The sequence below is a fragment of the Panthera uncia genome (genome assembly GCF_023721935.1).
Source record: "Panthera uncia isolate 11264 chromosome A1 unlocalized genomic scaffold, Puncia_PCG_1.0 HiC_scaffold_17, whole genome shotgun sequence".
In the NCBI taxonomy this organism is placed as follows: Eukaryota; Metazoa; Chordata; class Mammalia; order Carnivora; family Felidae; genus Panthera; species Panthera uncia.
This window is the reverse complement of record NW_026057577.1, coordinates 7,260,376-7,280,140: the sequence shown is the minus strand read 5'-3', so window position 1 is coordinate 7,280,140 and position 19,765 is coordinate 7,260,376.

The window sequence follows — 19,765 nt, the reverse complement described above, 5'->3', positions numbered from 1 at the left end:
AAAACATTTTTTTTTTTTTTTTTTTTTGCTTTTGAGATTTTTTTTTAAATGTTTTATTTATTTTTGAGATAGAAAGAGACAGAGCATGAGCAGGGGAGGGGCAGAGAGAAAGGGAGACACAGAATCTGAAGCAGGCTCCAGGCTCTGAGCTGTCAGCACAGAGCCCGATGCGGGGCTCGAACTCACAGACTGTGAGATCATGACCTGAGCTGAAGTCGGACACTTAACCGACTGAGCCACCCAGCCGCCCCCGGTTTTTTTTTTGGTTTTTTTTTTTGGTTTTTTTTTTTTGCTTTTGGATGCTCTCTCCAGGATACCACAAAGACACTTCCCAGAGGTTTCTTCTAATTTTTTGTTTTAATTAAGGTATAATTAACATCCGGAGGTGTCGTCTTAATAGGTTACAGCGTTTGAGAGTTCAGGTCTTATTAAATGACCAAAGAACACTGGTTTATGATCAGATGAGGGAAAACCCCTGATCTCCTTGGTAGTGCATTTAAAAAAATCATGTTTCTACCTTTTAACAATATGGCCACACTTCTAAGATGTTTATTTTTCCTAGTTTTTTTCCTACAGTTTCCTGTGATTTTCTCCCATAATAAGAATGTGGGTGCCTGGATGGCTTAGTCAGTGGAGCATGCAACTTTTGATCTTGGCATTGTGGGTTTGAGCCCCACATAAGGTGTAGAGGTACTTAAAAATCCTTTAAAAAAATCAATGTAATGTATCATTATCACAGAAAGACTTGATCATTTCTGTAGGGTAAATTTCTAGAAGTAAAATTATTTAATGAAAGGATCTGAGTCTTTTGAAGGCCCCTAATAAAGGCTAGAGCATTTGACAAATCCTCTCTGTGGTATGTGAGGGTTTCATATCCCTTGTTTTGCTGGCACTGAAAATTTCCTTTCCACTAATCTTTGGTGATGTAACACTGAGAAAAACCATATCTCTAATTTGCACCTGTTTGATTACTAGTGAGGTAGAATAAATTTTATACATTTATAGCCAACTCCCTCTTACATAAATTGGCAGTTTGATTGCTTTCTCCAGTGATCTTGTGGTCTTTTTAAGGCTATTAACCCTTGGCCACAGCTGCCCCAAATATCTTTCTGTTCACTTACCTTTTGCTTGTTATAGTTTTAATAAGACATAAGGAAGTTTTGGGGCACCTGGGTGGCTCAGTCAGTTAAGCATCTGACTCTTGATTTCAGTTCAGGTCTTGATCTTATACTTCATCAGATCAGATGGAGCCCTAGGTGGGCTGTGCATTTACAGTGCGGAGACTGCTTGGGATTCTCTCAAAAATAAATAAACTTAAAAAAAGAAATAAGGAAGTTTTTAATTTTGATGAAGTCAAAGCCATGGATACTTTCTTTTATCTTTAAGCTTCGAAAGCCCTTTCCCACACAGAGATAAAGCATGTATTTATTCATCATCTATATCTTTCATCAATTCTAAAATAATATCTTTTCACAGTTTAACCTCTCTAATATAGGGATGTGTTTTAAAAACCAGTGGCATGTTATAGTTTACTTGGCAGCATTTTTTTAGTAGTACATAAATAGTGTGTCTTAAAATTAATGACATCATAGTTTTAATAGAAACTGGTATATTCCACTTAATTTTTGTGATGACACATTGCAGCCATTAAAATTATGTTTTTATGGATTTGTTGATATTGTGAAGAAATGTGTGTGATATAATTGTATGTGGGAAAAGAGCAGATTACAAAATTAATAAGTGGTATATGGACCATGTAAAACTATATTAACATTACATTAAAACACTGTGGCCAAAGAAATACAAATTAAAGTAAAAAACAATGCAACACCTTTCACCACTAATTTTCAAAGTAATGACTGTTAAAAAGAGTAATAATATGGGGCACCTGGGTGGCTCAATCAGTTAAGCATCCAACACCTGATCTCCGCTCAGGTGGTGATCTCAGAGTTCGTGAGTTCCAGCCCCTCATCTGGCTCCTCGAAGACAGTGTGGAGCCTGCTTGAGATTCCTCTCTCTCTGCCCCTCCTACACGCTCTCTCTCTCTTTTTCTAAACAAACAAACAAATACTATTTTAAAAAAGAGTAATAATAGAGCTGGAAAGGGAAAGAATGCAGGGAGATGCCATGCATATGCATTGCACTGCTGTTGGGATGTAAATTGGTACAGTCTGCCTGAAGGACTATTGGCAATATATATTCAAAGTCTTGAAAATATATGTCCCTTAGTGTGCCTGAGTGGCTCAGTAGGTTGAGCATCCAACTCTTGGTTTCAGCTCAGGTCATGATGTCATTGTTCTGGGATCGAGCCCATATTAGGCTCTGTGCTGACAGTGTGCAGCCTGCTTGGGATTCTGTCTCCCTCTCTCTGCCCTCCCCGCCATCTCTCTCTCTCAAAATAAATAAATAAACTTACAATATATTTTTTTTGGCTGTCTCAGTCGGTAGAGCATGGGACTCTTGATGTTGGGGTGGTGAGTTTGAGCCCACTGTTGGGCGTAGAGCTTACTTTTATAAAAAATTATAAGAATGTTTATTGCAGCCTGAAATGGGGAAATTATAGAACATAACTTTAAATGTCTATTGTTGTATTGGATAAATTGGGGTATAGCTTTACCATACATTCTTACTTGGAGTGATATCACCTCCTAAGGGTGTCAAAAATTAGTTCTTGAGTGGGGGAAAGGCAAATACAATCTTTGCTACTACCATGCTTTATGGCCACCTAAAAAGATATACCATATGTCTATGCTATTAACATTTCATGTGGGGAGGCATTAGGGGGAAAACTGTCCAAAAAGTTTCCTTTGGGTGACAATCATGAAAAAAGAAATTGAGAAAAACTGATCTCTATAATAGAATACTCCACAATGATTAAAAATGGTGATTTAGGAGTATATTTTTGAAAAGACGTTTACAATACTTGTTACGTGAAAAGCAATTCATGAAACAATAGTACAGCTCAGTTTTCTGAAATATGTATAACTACACACATGTATAGAATGTGTGTGTGTATATGTATGTATATACACACATACAAGGTATAATCTAAAATGTTTATAGGGACTTTGGATGGTGCCAGCGTGGGTGAATTGTCTTGTTTTGTTTTGTTTCTCGGTATTTTTCATCGTTTTAATGCTCAACACTTAACTATTTGCAGATGCAAAACTTTACAATTCTCTTAGTGGTAAGATTGAGAACGTCAGGACGCGCGTTTCTCCCCATCGTCTTGGAATCTCAGCACCAGCAGCCTCCCGAACGTGCTTGCGGGCAGGGACCACACTTTGGAGCTGGACACTCAGACAGCCACGCGGGCGCAGTGGGTAGAGCCGGGGACTAGGGTCCCAAGAGCATCCCCACCTCCGCGCTGCCTGGCTTTGCCCCTCCAGCTGCGCGATCCCGATTGTATTACAGGAGATCGCCTCTCCCACACCTAGTGAAGACTCCTCAACTATTCCAACCACCGTGAATTCGTACATTTGGAGCAGTATAAACAAAGGCGGAGGCGGAGCGTCCCAGGGGAGGAGCCTGGCTCTCCCAAAGGAGGCGGTCCGCCGCAGAGCGAGGCTGGTAAAAGGGGATCCTAACACGCCCCCTTCGGTTGGCTCAGCGCACCTCCTTCAAGGCGGAATGCGACAACCGTTGGTTTTGAACTTTTTAGGTATTGACCCTGGTCTCCCAAGGCTTTAGCCTGGTCACTCACTGTGGTTGAATCCTGCAGCCAGGTGTTCAAAGTGTACTGATGGCTAACGTTATTCCTTATGTTTAAAATTTTTTTGCTGTGGTAAAATATACCTAACAAAAAAGTTACCCTTTTAGCAATTTTTAAGTGTACAATTGAATGGGATTAAATACATTCACAATGTTGTGCAAATATCACGACTATCTTTCTCCAGAACATTTTCATCTTCTCCAACTGAAATACTACCATTTAAGCACTGACTCCCCCAGTCCCCAGTGACCTCTATTCTGTCTCTAGAAATTTGCCTATTCTAGGTACCTGACATAAGTGGAATCGTAGAATATTTTTTGTGTATGGTTATTTAACTCAACACAATATTTTCAAGGTCTATCCATTAGAATAGACCTTATCAGAATTTCCTTTCTTCCTAAAACAAACTAATGTTGTTATATGTATATACTACATCTTGTTTATCTGTTAATCCATTAATGGACATTTGAGTTGGTCCCACCTTTTAGCTCTTGTGAATGGTGCTGCTTTGAACGTTGGGGGTAAAAGTATCTGTTTCATACAGATCTGGGTATCTGTATATACCCAGGAGTGGAATTGCTGGATCCTGTGTCATTCTATGTTTATCTTTTTTAAGGACCACCAAACTGTTTTCCACAGAGACTGAGATATTTTACATCACCACCAGCAATGCACAAGGCTTCCAATTTCTCCACATCTCCAGCAACACTAGTTATTTCCTAGTTGTTTTTGGTTTTAGTTTTTTACAGTAGCTGTCAAGGAGTGTGAAGTGGTGTCTCCCCGTGGTGTTCACTTGCATTTCTCTAATGAACATCTCTGAAGATGTTGAGCATCTTTCTATATGCTTCGGGGCCATTTGTATATCTCCTTTGGAGAAATGTGTATTTAAGTTCCTTTTCTATTTTTCATTTGGTGGTAGTTGTTATTGTTGTTGTTTTGTCTGAGTTTTAAGGATTTTTTATATATTCTGGATATTAATCCCTTATCGAGTATATGATTTGCAAATACTCTCTCTCATTCTGTGGGTTGTCCCTTACATTTTTGAGTCTTTGTAATGTGATTTTCCTTTCTGAAGGTTCCTTGACCCGTTGCTTACTAGCTTCTCACATATACATTCATTTCATGCATTCAATCCACCCAGACAATGTTCCAGTACATTTCATATACCGTGCTCTTGCCTGAGCACTGGAGGCATAATCACAGGAGAAAAGATTCCTGTCCTGGAAGAGCTTGCAGTTTTAGTGGGGGAGGTGAACAAAAAAGGAATGATTATGCAACTCAGCCAATGACTACAGATCCTGACAAGTGCTGTGCAGGACAGCAAGAGCCCCTGACATAATGTGAGGTTGGAGGAAGTTGCTGAGAAAGTGTCACTCACACTGGGATTTGACAGATGAGAGGGCCTGGTTAGGGCAGAGTGATTTGGCAAAAGCAACCCAGCTTTGAGGCTGGGGGGCCTGAAGCCAGACATGGTTCTACTGGCAGTGGGAAACCACTGAAGGCTCAAGCTGCACAGTGGAATGACCCATTTTATTTTCTCAAGGATTATTCTTGCTGCTGTGCTGCCAATAGTTTGAGAAAGGAACCCTCCTTCCTCCCCGTCCCCCACCTGACATTCGCCACATCCTGCCTGGTACCCACAGGCAGGCACCGCTCTGGCCCAGGCTCTGTCATCCCTCCATCATCTGATGAAAACGGTTGATCTCCTGGGCTATCCTCTTGTCCTCTGCCTGGTCACCCTCAACCCCAGAGTGATTTCCTTTTGTCCTGCTAACAGCTTTACTGAGATATAATTCACATACCAGACAGGTTTTTTGTTGTTGTTGTTGTTTTGTTTTTTATTTCAGTGTAATCACTGAGTTCTGCCACCATCACCACATTCTTTTTATTTTTTTTTTATTTTTTTAAGTTTATTTATTTATATTTGAGAGAGAGGAGGGCAGGGCAGGGGGAGAGAGAGAGAGAGAGAGAGAGAGAGAGAGAGAGAGAGAATCCCAAGCAAGCTCCACACTGTTAGTACAGAACCCAAGGTGGGGCTCAAACTCACGAAACTGTGAGATCATGAACTGAGCCGAAACCGGGAGTCAGATGCTTAACCGACTGAGCCACCCAGGCGCCCCACTATCACCACGTTCTAAGTTTAGAACATTTTCATCACCCACAAAAAGAAACCCCTTACCAATTATCAGTCCGGAGCAGTCTTTGACAACTACAAGTGAGATCATATAACTCACCCGCTTTGAATCTTTCATGGCTCTCAATGACGTCCTGCATGATGTGACTCCTGTGTGCCTCCCATCTTCTTCTCATGGCCTCTTCACCCCCTTCCTTATGCTCCAGCCATGCTGACCTCCTTTCTGCTCTTTTCTATCGCAGGCCTTTGCAAATGGGGATTCCTCCACCCAGAGCACTGTCCCTCAAATGCTCTCATCACCAGCTCCTTCTCTGGGTCTCTGTCCATCAAATTCCTCTATTCAAATCTTTCATACCTTTTCTACACCCTGTGATCATCTTGTTTATTTATGTGATTACTGTTTCTTGGCTGTTCCCCCACACTACAATGTTGCTTATATTGCTAGCACTGGGACAGAGTGCCTGGCATGTAATAGGCATCAACAAGTAAGTGTTGGATGAGAAAAGGATTAAAGAGAAGAGGGGAAAGGACACAGGAAAGTCAGTGTCCCAGAGGGACAAAGGCACCATTCGCTGAGATGGGGAGATGGGAGAGCTGGAGGCAGGCAGAAAGGAGGGGACGTGTCAGTAGATCCATTTTGAATATATTAAATTTGAGATGCTTCCAAGATATCCAAGTGGAGGTGTCATACAAGCAGCTAGAGTGCTATGAGTCTAAAGCCAACAAGAGTAGTCTAAGCTGGATATAAAAATCTGAATGTCACTGGATATGGATGATATTTAAAGCCTCAGGGATGAATAAGGGGCTTACCCTTGAGAAGAGACACTTAGGGATTCCAACATCAGGTATCACACAAATTATAGACTGGGAGGTTGTGTCAAAGAAAGAAAAACAAGAAAAAGGGGCACCTGGGTGGCTCTATTGGTTGAGCATTGACTTTGGCTCAGGTCATGATCTCACAGTATATGAGTTTGAGCCCTGCATTGGGCTCTCTGCTGTCAGGGCAGAGCCAGCTTCAAATCCTCTGTCCCTCTCTCTCTCTCTCTCTCTCTCTGCCCCTCCCCCACTTGTGCTTTCTCTTTCAAAATAAATATTTAATTTTTTAAATTTATTTTTTAATGTTTATTTATTTTTGAAAGAGAGAGAGAGACAGACAAGACAGAGAGACAGAGAGAGACACAACACAAGCAGGGGAGGGGCAGAGGGAGAGGGAGACACAGGATCCGAAGCAGAGGCTCCAGGCTCTGAGCTGTCAGCACAGAGCCCAACACGGGGCTCAAACTCATAAACCATGAGATCATGACCTGAGCTGAAGTTGGACGCTTAACCAACTGAGCCACCAAGGCGCCCCTGAAATAAACATGAAAGAAAGAAAGAAAGAAAGAAAGAAAGAAAGAAAGAAAGAAAAGAAAGAAAAGGGGAGGGAGGAAGGAGGGACAGGGGGTACAGTCCACAGCATCAAATTCTAGTGAGAGGACTCAGAAGATAGGGGAACTGAGGCCCTGGAATTTGGCAACATGGAAGTCACTAGTGCCTTTAGCAAGAGCGGGTTAGGTCAAATTAAAGGGGTGGAAACCAGAGCAGAGTGCAGAGAAAAGTCAGGGAGGGCACATACAATACCAGCACACTCTTCCTAGAACACAATATAATGAATTTGTGTTGGTTTGAGCTACTAAGTTTGTGGTTGTTTGCTATAGCAGTAATAGGAAAGCCATTCAGGGTGTATTCTAGGAAACAAAAAGGATAATTCCTTGTCTTGTAAATCAGGGAGAAAAATCTTGTGATTATATCCATGGATACTCAGAAAGGCACTTGATGAGAAGAAAGAGAGAGAAAAAGAGAGAAAGGAAGAAAGAAAGAAAGACATTTGAAATAATTCTCTATCTTTTCCTCATAAGGGCATAAATTTAAAAAGAATAGAAGATATTCTATTCTAAAAAGAATAGAATATACTTAAAAGTAATGAAGACTATTTACCAGAACCCAAAATTGTAAAGGAAACTTAAATCAATCAATCAATCAAACTAAATGGATATATCAAAGTTGTTTCTACTAAAATCTGGATCAAGACAGGGGTTATCACTCCTCTTTAAGATTGTTTTGGAAGTTCTAGGTAGACAATGCAGTTCTAACTGGTTTAAATGATTTTATTTTTTTAAGTAATCTCTGCATCCAACGTGGGGCTCAAACTCACAACCCTGAGATCAAGAGTTACATGCTCTACCAACTGTGCCAGCCAAGTGCTCCTAGAACTGGTTTAAATTAAAGTTCAATTGGGGGGCCCTGGGTGGCTCAGTCAGTTGAATGTCTGACTCCTGATATTGGCTCAGGTCATGATCTCACAGTTCATGGGATTGAGCCCTGAGTCAGGCTCTGTGCTAACAGTGTGGAGCCTGCTTGACATTCTCTCTCTCTCTCTCTCTCTCTCTCTCTCTCTCCATCTCTCTCTCTCTCAAAAAAAGAAAAACTTCCAGGGGTGCCTAGGTGGTGCAGTTGGTTAAGCAGCTGACTTTAGCTAAGGTCATGATCTCGCAGTCCGTGAGTTCGAGCCCCACGTTGGGCTCTGTGCTGACCGCTCAGAGCCTGGATCCTGCTTCAAATTCTGTGTCTCCCTCTCTCCCTCTGCTCCTCCCCTGCTTGTGTTCTATCTCTCTCTGTCTCTCAAAAATAAATAAATGTTAAAAAAATTCCATAATAAATATTTAAATAAAAAACAATGTATTAGAAAACAGAATAAAAAAATTTAAAAAGAGAAAACAATAACATTTACATAAAGGAGGTGGAAATTGCTGAGTATTAAGCCTGGAAACCAGAAAGCCAAAAGGAAAAGATATATTTGACTGCGCACAAATTTTAAATTTTCCTAGAAAAAGATGTAAGAAAACATAGAAAGCAAATGATAAGCTGAGAAAATATTTATAAAATATGTGAAAGACAAAGAGTCAAAAGCCCTAATATGCAATTGAGACCGGAAACCATAAAATTCTTAGAAGAAAACAGGCCATAATTTCTTTGACACGGGCCATAGAAATATTTTTCTGGATATGTCTCCTCAGGTAAGAGAAACAAAATCAAAATGTAACTATTGCAACTACACCAAAATAAAAAGGTTTTTGCAGGGGCACCTGGCTGGGTCAGTCAGTGGATCATGCAACTCTTCATCTCACGGTTGTGAGTTTGAGCCCCATGTTGGGTGTAGAGACTTCTTAAAAAATAAAATAAAGGGGCGCTGGGGTGACTCAGTCACTTAAGCATCCAACTTCGGCTCAGGTCAAGATCTCACGGTTTGTGAGTATGAGCCCCGCATTGGGCTCTGTGCTGACAGCTCAGAGCCTGGAGCCTGCTTCGGATTTTGTGTCTCCCTCTCTCTCTCTGCCCCTCTCCCACTCACACTCTCTCTCTCTCTCTCTCTCTGTGTCTCTCAAAAATAAATAAATGTTAAAAATTTTTTTAATTAAAAAATAAATAAAAATAAAATAAAATCTTAAATAAAATAAAGTAAAATCTAAACAAAACAAAACTTTTGCACAGTGAGGGACACCATCAACAAAGTGACAAGGCAACCTACCAAATGGGAGAATATACTTGCAAACGATATATCCAATGAGGAGTTAACATCCAAAATTTATAAAGAACTTATAAACCCATCACCAGAATCATCATCATCATCATCATCATCCAATTAAAAAATGGCCAGAGGCCCTCAAAAGACATTTTTTAAAGAAGACATACAAACAGGCAACAAACACATGCAAAGACACTCAACCATACTCATCATCAGGGAAATGCAAATTCAGAACCGCAATGAGCTATCACCTCACACCTGTCAGAATAAAAAAGGCAAGAAATACGTGCTGGCAAGGATATGGAGAAGAAGAAACCCATGCACTGTTGGTAGAAATGGATATTGGCACAGCCACCATGGAAAACAGTTTGGAGTTTCTTCAAAATTAAAAATAGAATTGCCACATGTTGCAGTAATCCCACTACTTGGTATTATCCCAAAGAAAACAAAACACTAGTTCAATATGACATATGCACCTCTATGTTTATTGTAGCTTTATTTAAAATAGCCAAGATATGAAAGCAACCCAAGTGTCCATTGATAGATAAATGGATAAAGAAGAGTGAGATAAATACATAAATAGATAGGTAATGGAATACTATATTACACAGCCATACAAAATAATGAAATCTTGCCACTTGTGACAACATGGTTGGACCTGAAGGGCATAATGCTAAGTGAAATAAACCAGAGGTAGACAAATACCATATGATTTCACTCATATGTAGGATTTAAGGAACAAAGGAACAAGCAAAGAAAAAAAAAAGACACAAAAAAGAAAGACTCTTAAATACAGAGAACAAAATAGTGGTTATCAGAGGGCAGAAATGTGGAGGATGGGAGAAATAGATAAAAGGGATTATACTTTTTAAAAAATTTTATTTATTTTGAGAGAGTGAGAGAGCAAGCATGTGCATGAGCAGGTGAGGGGCCGAGAGAAAGAGGGTAAGAGAGAATCCCAAGCAGGCTCCACTCTCAAAACATTGATATCATGACTTGAGCTGAAGTCAAGAGTGGGACGCTTAACTGAGTGAGCCATCCAGGCACCCCAAATTAGAATATACTTATCATTTGGCTCAGGTCATGATCCCAGGGTCATGGGATCAAGCCCCATGTCAGGCTCCACACTAAGCATGGAGCCTGCTTGGGATTCTTTTTCTCTTTCTCTCTCTCTCTCCCTCTGCCCCCTCCCCTGCTCGATTTCTTGCTCTCTAAAAATAAAAAAAAAAATTTTAGAAAGAATATACTTATCACTATGAGCTCTGAGTAATGTATAAAATTGTTGAATCATAAAAAAATAAGTATGAAAGGCAAAGAGTTAAAATCCTTAGTATGCAATTGTACCTACAATTTTTAACAGACCAGTAAGAAAACAAGACACATAAATGACTCAAATATTATGAATAGGGCTCAACCTCACAAGTAGTCAGAGAAATGCAAATTAAAGCAGCAGTAGGGTTGGCTACAATTAAAGAGGGGTTCATATCCAAACTATAACACAGTCTGTTTTTTTTTTTAAGTTCATCCATTTTGAGAGATAGAGTGCATGCGTGCGCAAGCAGGGGAGGGGCAGAGAGAGAGGGAGGGAAAGAGAGAATCCCAAGCAGGCTCCAGGCTGTCAGTGTGGAGCCTGACACAGGGCTGGAACCCACAAACCATGAGATCATGACCCGAGCCGAAATCAAGAGTTGGATGCTCAACCAACTGAGCCATCCAGGTGCCCCTTCAAAAAGTCTTGAAAACCAGAAAGATGTTTTCACTTTGTTAAATTTGAGGCCATTGGGCAGCAAGACTTTAAACTGATCTAATATGAGGCTATTTGCAGTCTTGAGTCACTTTGCTTGGTGAGAATATTCTTTATATTCTGCAGAACCATTAACTAATGCATTTGATTAGGAAGTGCTGCCTCAGAGCCTGCTGGGGGTGTCATATAATTTCCTAAAATCCAAAAAGTACCGCATTCTGAAACACATGTAAGGAGCTTAAGTGCTCATAGCTCTATAATCTGCAGGGCTGGCAGGGAGGCTGAGTGAGAGAAGCATGCATTGACTGATTTTCAAACGTTAAAACAACCTTGCATTCCTGGAATAAATCCTACTCTGTCATGATGTGTTATCTTTTTACATTAATGTTGGGTTTGATTTGCTAATATTTGATAAGGATATTTAAGTCTACATTAACCTGGCCTATTGGTCTGTAACTTTCTTCTGTAATCTCTTTGCCAGCTTTCTGTCCTGGGTGGTGCTGGCCTCAGAAAAGGAACTGAGTGGCCAGTGTTCACCCTTCCTCTATTCTCTGTGTTTGTATGAGACACCATCTGGGCTTGGATCTTTCTTTTGGGGAATATTTGGGTAACAAATTCAATTTCTTGGGGCGCCTGGGTGGCTCAGTCGGTTAAGTGTCCAACTTCGGCTCAGGTCATGATCTCAAGGCTCATGAGTTCGAGCCCCGTGTCAGGCTCTGTGCTGACAGCTCAGAGCCTGGAGCCTGCTTTGGGTTCTGTGTCTCCCTCTCTCTCTACCCCTCCCCCACTCACATTCTGTCCCTGTCTCTCAAAAATAAATAAACGTACAAAAATAAATTTAAAAAAACAAGTTCCATTACTTTTCCTTTGTTTCTTTTTTACAGCAAGCCACAAGGCAAGACAGATATCTACCCCTGTGATGCAGGTCAGAACTTGTGTCAGGTGCTCAGCCCCAGACACCAAGCACAGGGTGATGGCTCTGCTGAGGTTGGCTTAGCCAGTTCAGGACTGATCCCCACACCTGGGTGAGGGGCTCCCTCTGCAAGGGTGAAACCCAAACAGTCAGTGTTCTCTGTGGCCCTGGGCTAGTATGAAAGATAAAGCAAAGCCTGTGGCCATGAAGTCGGAAACAGCGATTACGCAGGCTTGCACAGGGGGAAAGGAAGAATATTTGAAAGTTGGAAGACTAAAATAAATCCAGAGAGATCATCACCATTACAGAGCAAGTTTGCTGTTTTCCATTAGCAGGGATAGGGCTCAGAGCAGGGGGCGCTGGCAAGTCGAAAACAAAGTTAGTTTTTTTCCCATTAGAGTCCTATGAAGAAGTTTGTGCACATTACCCCACTGTGCCCGCCATCTCCCCTTACACATGTGTTGGTACAGATGGCGATGTTGAGTGAAGGTTGCAACCACTCCTGACCAGCCATTCGTGAATATGAACCAGAAAAACAAACAAGATAGGGAGGAGGTTGACTAACAGGTCAGGGAGAACTCCAACAGGGAGGGACAGGTTCTCACCAGAGTGGTGTGGGATGGCCGGAAGGCTCCAGAGAGTCCATTTCCAGCCTACAGCTCCAGGGCTGCAGTGCAGATGAGCACGATGTACAGGCCAGCTCTACCAGAAGAGCTGTGACCTTGGTGTCCAGGTCAGAGCCGACAAGCTCACACCATGGTCAGCTCAGTCTGAATGTCCTCGACTTGAGGACACCTTGACCTGCCATTCATTGTTCAAGAATAAATCCTAGCGGCGCCTGGGTGGCTCAGTCAGTTGAGTGTCCGACTTCATCTCAGGTCATGATCTTGAGATTCATGAGTTCAAGCCCTGCATCAGGCTCTGTGCTGACAGCTCCAAACCTGGAGCCTGCTTTGGAATCTCCCTCCCTCTCTGCCCCTACCCTGCTCACACTTTGTCTCTCTCTCAAAAATAAAGAAACATTAAAAAAATGTAAAATAAAGAATAAATTCTAGATTCACAGGGCTTACAGTCTCAAAGGGAATAATCCACCTTCCTGCCTGTTTGCTAGGTGGCCTGTACTATTTCAGAAAGGAGTTAGGATGCATTAGTCAGGATGGGCTGGGTTATGCTGCAGTAGCAACTCCAAGTCTCAGGGGCTTAAGGAGACAAGGTTGGTTTCTCACTGCTCAGACGGACACGTCTATCTTAGGTCAAGGAGGCTCTACTCCATCTTGCTTCCCTCAAGGACTCAGGCTGGTGGTGTCTCTACCATCCGGAACCAACACTGTGGCACCCAGAGGCTTCCACCCAGAAGAGACACAAACAGTTCTGTCAACAGCTCCTTAACCAAATAAGTCACATGGCCAAACCGTTCTTCAAGAGGCTGGAGAAATGAAACTTTCCCATCATCCTGGAAAAGGAACTAGAAATCTCAATGAACAAGAGGAGAGACCACCCACTCTAGGTGGGGTGTCCCTATTTATATACAGACATCAAAGAGGAAATGCCTCTTGCAGTAAACATGGAGCACCTGTTTGGTGGCACCAATAAGTTTCAGTTCATCTTTGAAGGATTCACCTCAGTCAGGTGACAGTCCTCAGTCAGGACTGGCCACATCCCCAGAGAGATTGGCCTCCTCCATAATGCCCACACTGCACCAAGGCCCTTCCTTCCCTTCTCACCTTCCATGTCCTTTCTCTGGGTTTTGCCAAGTCATGGCTGACCCTGTCAAGTGATAAGACCTAGTCATTGGGTCCTAGAATTTGACAAATAATTATTTTATTATTTTTTAAAGTGTATTTATCTTTTTTAAATATTTTATTTATTTTTAAGACAGAGAGAGACAGAGCATGAGTGGGCAGAGAGAGAGGGAGACACAGAATCTGAAACAGTCTCCAGGCTCCGAGCTGTCAGCACAGAGCCCGATGCGGGGCTTGAACTCACAAACTGTGAGATCATGACCTGAACCAAAGTCGGACGCTCAACCGACTGAGCCACCCAGGCGCCCCAAAGTGTATGTATCTTGAGAGAGAGCATGTGTGCACACAAGTGGGGGAAGGGCAGACCGAAGGGAGAGAGAGAATCCCAAGCAGGCTCCCCACTGTCAGCACAGAGCCCGATATGGAGCTCGAACCCACAAACTGTGAGATTATAACCTGAGCTGAAAAATTAAGAGTCAGACGTTTAACTGAATGAGTCGCCCAGGCACCCCCGACAAATAATTATTTTAGAGTTGTGTTATTAGTGAGTCAAGGGGGAGTCTGGGTAACGTTAAGACTTCTCTGTCGCCCTGGGCTAGTATGAAAGATAAAGTGAAGCCTGTGGTCAAGCCCAAGGGCTGGACAGAGTCACTCTCAGTGGGAGGGAGGGAGTTGGAGGAACTTCCCAACAGAGCAGAAAGAACCACTGTTGGGAGGGGCAGTCAGGAGCTGGGGGCCTGGGTTTGGGTAGGTGAAGAGGGAGGGAAAGCATGCAGGTTCAGGCAGCTGGGTTCAAGGACTATTTCAGAGTCAGACCCCCACCTGGTTGCTCCACCATCTCTGTTGTTGGGGCCTCTCAGCAGTCCCAATTCTCCAAGGAACAAGCTCAGAGATGTGCACAGAGACCCAGCAATTGGGCAGAGCAGAAGTGGGACTCCAGGTCACGTCCAAAGCCAGTGCCCTTTCCACCACTCCAACCTATCAGAGAGCCAAGGACACCTGGCCAAAAGGAATACTGGAGTGGCAAACTCCCAGGAAGACAGTGGGACGGGTACGTCAGGGGCAGGGGGCAGTTGGGGAAGAGGATTTGAGCTCCTAGCTGGTGAGGCACCCCGGGGGGGGGGTCACCCAGAGTCTCAAGGCAGCGGGGGGAATGGGAACATGCAACCCAAGCCTGAGCACCAACAGCGCCATGGAAGGTGCCGCTCTTTCAGGAGGCACCACCAGCTCTGTCTCCGCATGACCAGCAGGGGGCGCCAGATCCCCTCCCGAACGCGTGAGACCGCGGGCGCGTGGGCTGGACCTGGGGAGGTGATTCCTCCTGAGGTCCTCTTCCTGCTTGGGCATTGAGAAACTGGGTAAAATCATCACTGGTTCCTGCAGTGGAATTGCATGGGGGAGGGGTAAGGAGTTTTGCTTTTCGTTTTAAACCCTCTTCTTTAAATACTAAACGTACTGTTTGACACACTTACAAGCTTGTATTAATCTGAGTGTATGTTCTGTATCTGATTTTGGCCTGGCTTCCCCCCAAAGCAGAGCCTGCCAGGAGTGGCTTTAGGAGGTGACAGGGGAAGGAGTGTGACCAGGAGAGGTGACAGAGCCAAGACAACTCTTGGCTACCAAGGTGGTCTCGTCTGCTCAGTCTCCCAGGACATTCTAGGCCTCTTTATGAAATTCATCTCAGAACCATCCTCCTGAGGAGGAAAGAAGGATTTATCCGTTGCCTCCTGAGCCCCTCCAGAATCTCCAGAGGGAGCTTTCTGTCCAATTGCACTTGTGCAAAGCCTGCCCAGGATGCTCTCCCAGCCAGGGGTTGGATTCAAGATGAGAGGGCTCAAGAGGTGGCCATGACCTCAGAACCCCACCTGAGAATGAGACCTAGAAGAAACAAGGGGATCCTAAGGATGTTCCCCACAGAAATTACCAAGCTCTTCATCTCAGGGCCATTTATATACTACAGTGTGTGTCTGACATAGATTCTGGGAAGTGGGGTTGCTAGGCTAAAGGGTAAAGGCACAGGCAATTTTGCTACGTTGTCACATCTTGATTTGAAGCAGTTGTACCATTTTGCATTTCCCCACAGCAACTGAGTGAGTGCCTGCTTCCCCACAGCCTTGCCAACAGAGTATGTTGCAAAGCTTTGGGTTTTTGACTGACCTGACAGGTGAGAAATGACATCTTAGTGCATTTTTATTTTGTATTTCTGTTATTATAAGCAAGATTGAGCATCCCACCTTACACACAAGATTTTTGCTTTTTAAAAAAAAAAAAGTTTATTTATTTATTTTGAGAGAGAGCACAAGCAGCTGAGGGGCAGAGAGAAGGAGAGACAGAATCCCAAGCAGGCTCCGCACCATCAGCTCAGAGCCCAACATGGGGCTCAAACTCACCAACTGTGAGATCATGACCTGAGCTGAGATCAAGACTTGGATGCTTAACCGACTGAGCCTCTCAGGTGCCCCACAAGATTTTCCATTGCAGTACTAATTGTATTATTGGAAGACAGGAAACACAAAACCACAATGAGATACTACCACCTCACACCCATCAGAATGGCTATTAAAAAACAACAAAGCAAAACAAACCCAGAAAATAACAAGCATTGATGAGGATGCCGAGAAATTGGGACCCTTGTGCATTGTTGGTGAGAATGTAAAATGATGCCGCCACTGTGGAAAACAGTTTGGTGATTCCTAAAATAATCTGACATGGAGGGGCACCTGGGTGGCTCAGTCAGTTAATCGTCTGACTTTAGCTCAGGTAATGATCTCACTGCCTGTGAGTTCGAGCCCCGCGTTGGGCTCTATGCTGACAGCTCGGAGCTGGAGCCTGCTTTGGATTCTGTGTGTGTCTCTCTCTCTGCCTGCCCCCCACCCCCCGCCCCAATGCTCTGCCTCTCAAAAATAAACATTTAAAAAAATTTTTTTTAATTTTTTAAATAATAATCCGACATGGAATTCCTATCTGACCCGGCAATCCCATTGGGTATATATGCTAAAGAATTAGAAGCAGGGCCTCAAAGAGATAATTGTACCCCCACATTCATACAAACACTATTCACAACAGCCAAAAGGTGGAAGCAACTCACATGTCCATTGACAGTGGATAAACAAAATGTGTCTGACATTCTGACACGTGCTACAATGTGCATGAACCTTGAGGATATTATGCTAAGTGAAATCAGCCAGTCACAAAAATACAAGTGCTGTATGATTCCTTTTATATGAGGTAGCTAAAGTAGGCAAAATCATAGACAGAAAGTCGAATGGTGGTTGCCGGGAGGCTGGAGAGGGAGTGAAATGGGAAGTGGATGTTTAGTGGGTACAGAATTTTAGTTCTGCGAGATGAAAAGTGTTATGGGGATGGATGGTGGTGATGGTTGCACAAGAATGTGAATGTGCTTCATGCCACTGGACTGTACACTTAAAGCTGGTTAAGATGGCAAATTTCATGTTATGTGAATTTCACAGTCTTAGAAAGAAATAACAGCAGAAATGCCTGGGTGGCTCAGTCGGTTAAGTGTCTGATTCTGGATTTTGGCTCAGGTCCTGATCTCACAGTCTGTGAGATTGAGCCCCCGCGTCTGGCTTGTGCTAACAGTGCAGAGTCCACTTGGGATTATCTCTGTCTCTCTGCTTCTCCCCCACTCACGAGCATGTGGGTGTGTGCTGTCTTTCTTTCTCTCTTTCTCAAAATAAATAAACATTAAAAAAAAAGAACAAAAAACAGTCAAGAAACTTTGAATTCATAGTGGAATAGATTATGCTCTGTTCACCCAGTAGAATATAATACAGCTATAAAAAAGAATGAGTATCTTATGTCCTGCTGAGGTGTGACCTCAAGGATATGTCACTAAGTGAAGACAGCAGGGGGCTTTACAGATTTTACAGTATGCTACAACATCCAAGAAAGGGAGGAAGTACAAATATATATGCTTATATTTTCAAATGGAAGGAGAAATAAATCAATATAAACATTTACCTAGTGGGGAGGAAACATGAAGGTTGAAGGGACAGGGGTGCGGATAGACCTCTTGGTACCTATCTTGCTTCATACTTTTGTATTTAGAAATGTGTAAATGTGTACACAATTTTTAAAAAACTTAATCAGGGGGTGCCTGGGTGGTTCAGTCAGTTAAGCTTCTGAGTCGATTTCAGTTCTGATCATGATCTTGTGATTCACGGGTTCGAGCCCCAAGTCAGGCTCGGTGATGACAGTGCAGAGCCTGCTTGGGATTCTCTTTCTCTTCCTCTCTGCCCCTTCCCTGCTCACACTCTCTCTCCCTCTCAAAATAAATAAATAAACTTTAAAACTTTAAAAAAATGTAATCAGTATAGAGTTAGATTGATTTCTCGTCAATCTCATTATAACAGCCTGATTTTTTTTTAAAGATTTTTAAGTAATCTCTACACCTGATGTGGGGGTCAAACTCACAATCCCAAGATCAATAGTTGCATGCTCTAGTGACTGAATCAGGCAGGTGCCTCACGGGGGTGGTGATTTTTGAGATCTTTTCCACTAGGATGGGTATATTAAAAAACAAACAAACAGGGGTGCCTGGGTGGCTCAGTCGGTTAAGTGTCCAACTCTTAAGCTCAGCTCAGGTCTTGATCTCAGGATCGTGAGTTCAAGCCCCATGGGGCCCACGTTGGGCATGAAGCCTATTTAAAACAAACAAACAAACAAACAGAAAATTACAAGTACTGGTGAGGATACAAAGGAACTGGAACCCTCACACATAGCTAGTGGGAATGTAAAATGGGGTCCCTGCTTTAGAAAATAGTCTGGCTTCCTCAAAAATTGAAACAGAGTTAGCATACCCAAGAGAAATGAAAACACATGTCCACACAAAAGCTTTTATGCAAATGTTCACAGCAGCTTTACTTACAATAGCCCCAAACTGGGAACAACCCAAATTTCCACCAATGGAGGAATGGATAAATTGTGGTATTTCCACATGAGAGACTACTACTAATAAAAAGGAATGTCGATGTGCCTAACATCATTGATGAATCTTGAAACAATTTTGTAGAGTAAAAGAAACTAGGCTTTCAAACAGTACATACTGTATTATTCCATTTGCAGAAAATTCTAATAAATGAAAAGTAATCCATAATGATAAAAAGCAGATCAGTGGTGCCCTGGGGAAGGGGAAGGACGGAAGGATTAATGGGCATGAGGAAACTTTGAGGGTGATGAATGTGTTCATTAGCTTGATTGTGGTGATGGTTTTGTGGGTATACAGATACGTAAAAACTCATCAAAGCATATACTTTGAATATCTGCAGTCAACTGTTCACAATATAGGAGGAGATAATAAACAATCCTTAAAATTTTTATTTTGTATTTATTTAAAAATTTTTTTAATGTTTATTTTTGAGAGAGACACAGCGTGTGAGTGGAGGAGGGGCAGAGAGCGAGAAAGACACAGAATCTGAAGCAGGCTCCAGGCTCTGAGCTGTCAGCACAGAGCCCACCAATGAACTGTGAGGTCATAATCTGAGCCAAAGTCAAAGGCTGAGCCAGCTGAGCCACCCAGGCACCCCAATGTATTATTGATGATTTTATTTTTAACTAATCTCTGCACCCAACATAGGGCTCGAACTCACAACCCCGAGATCAAGAGTCACAGTTAGACGTCCAATTTTAGCTCAGGTCATGATCTCACGGTCCGTGGGTTTGAGCCCCCTGTCGGACTCTGTGCTGAAAGCTCAGAGCCTGGAGCCTGCTTCAGATCCTGTGTTTCCCTCTCTCTGCCCCTCCCCTGCTCACACTCTGTCTCTCAAGATGAATAAATGTTAAAAAAAAATTTTTTTTAAAGAGTTACATGCTCTTCTGACTGAGCCAGCCAGGTGCCCCTGCACTTATCTTTTTATTTAGGAGCGAATTTAACCACTTCTATTTTCCTGGTGAGAATGGCCTGTGTCTCTCTTTTGCATACAGTCCTTGTCTCGC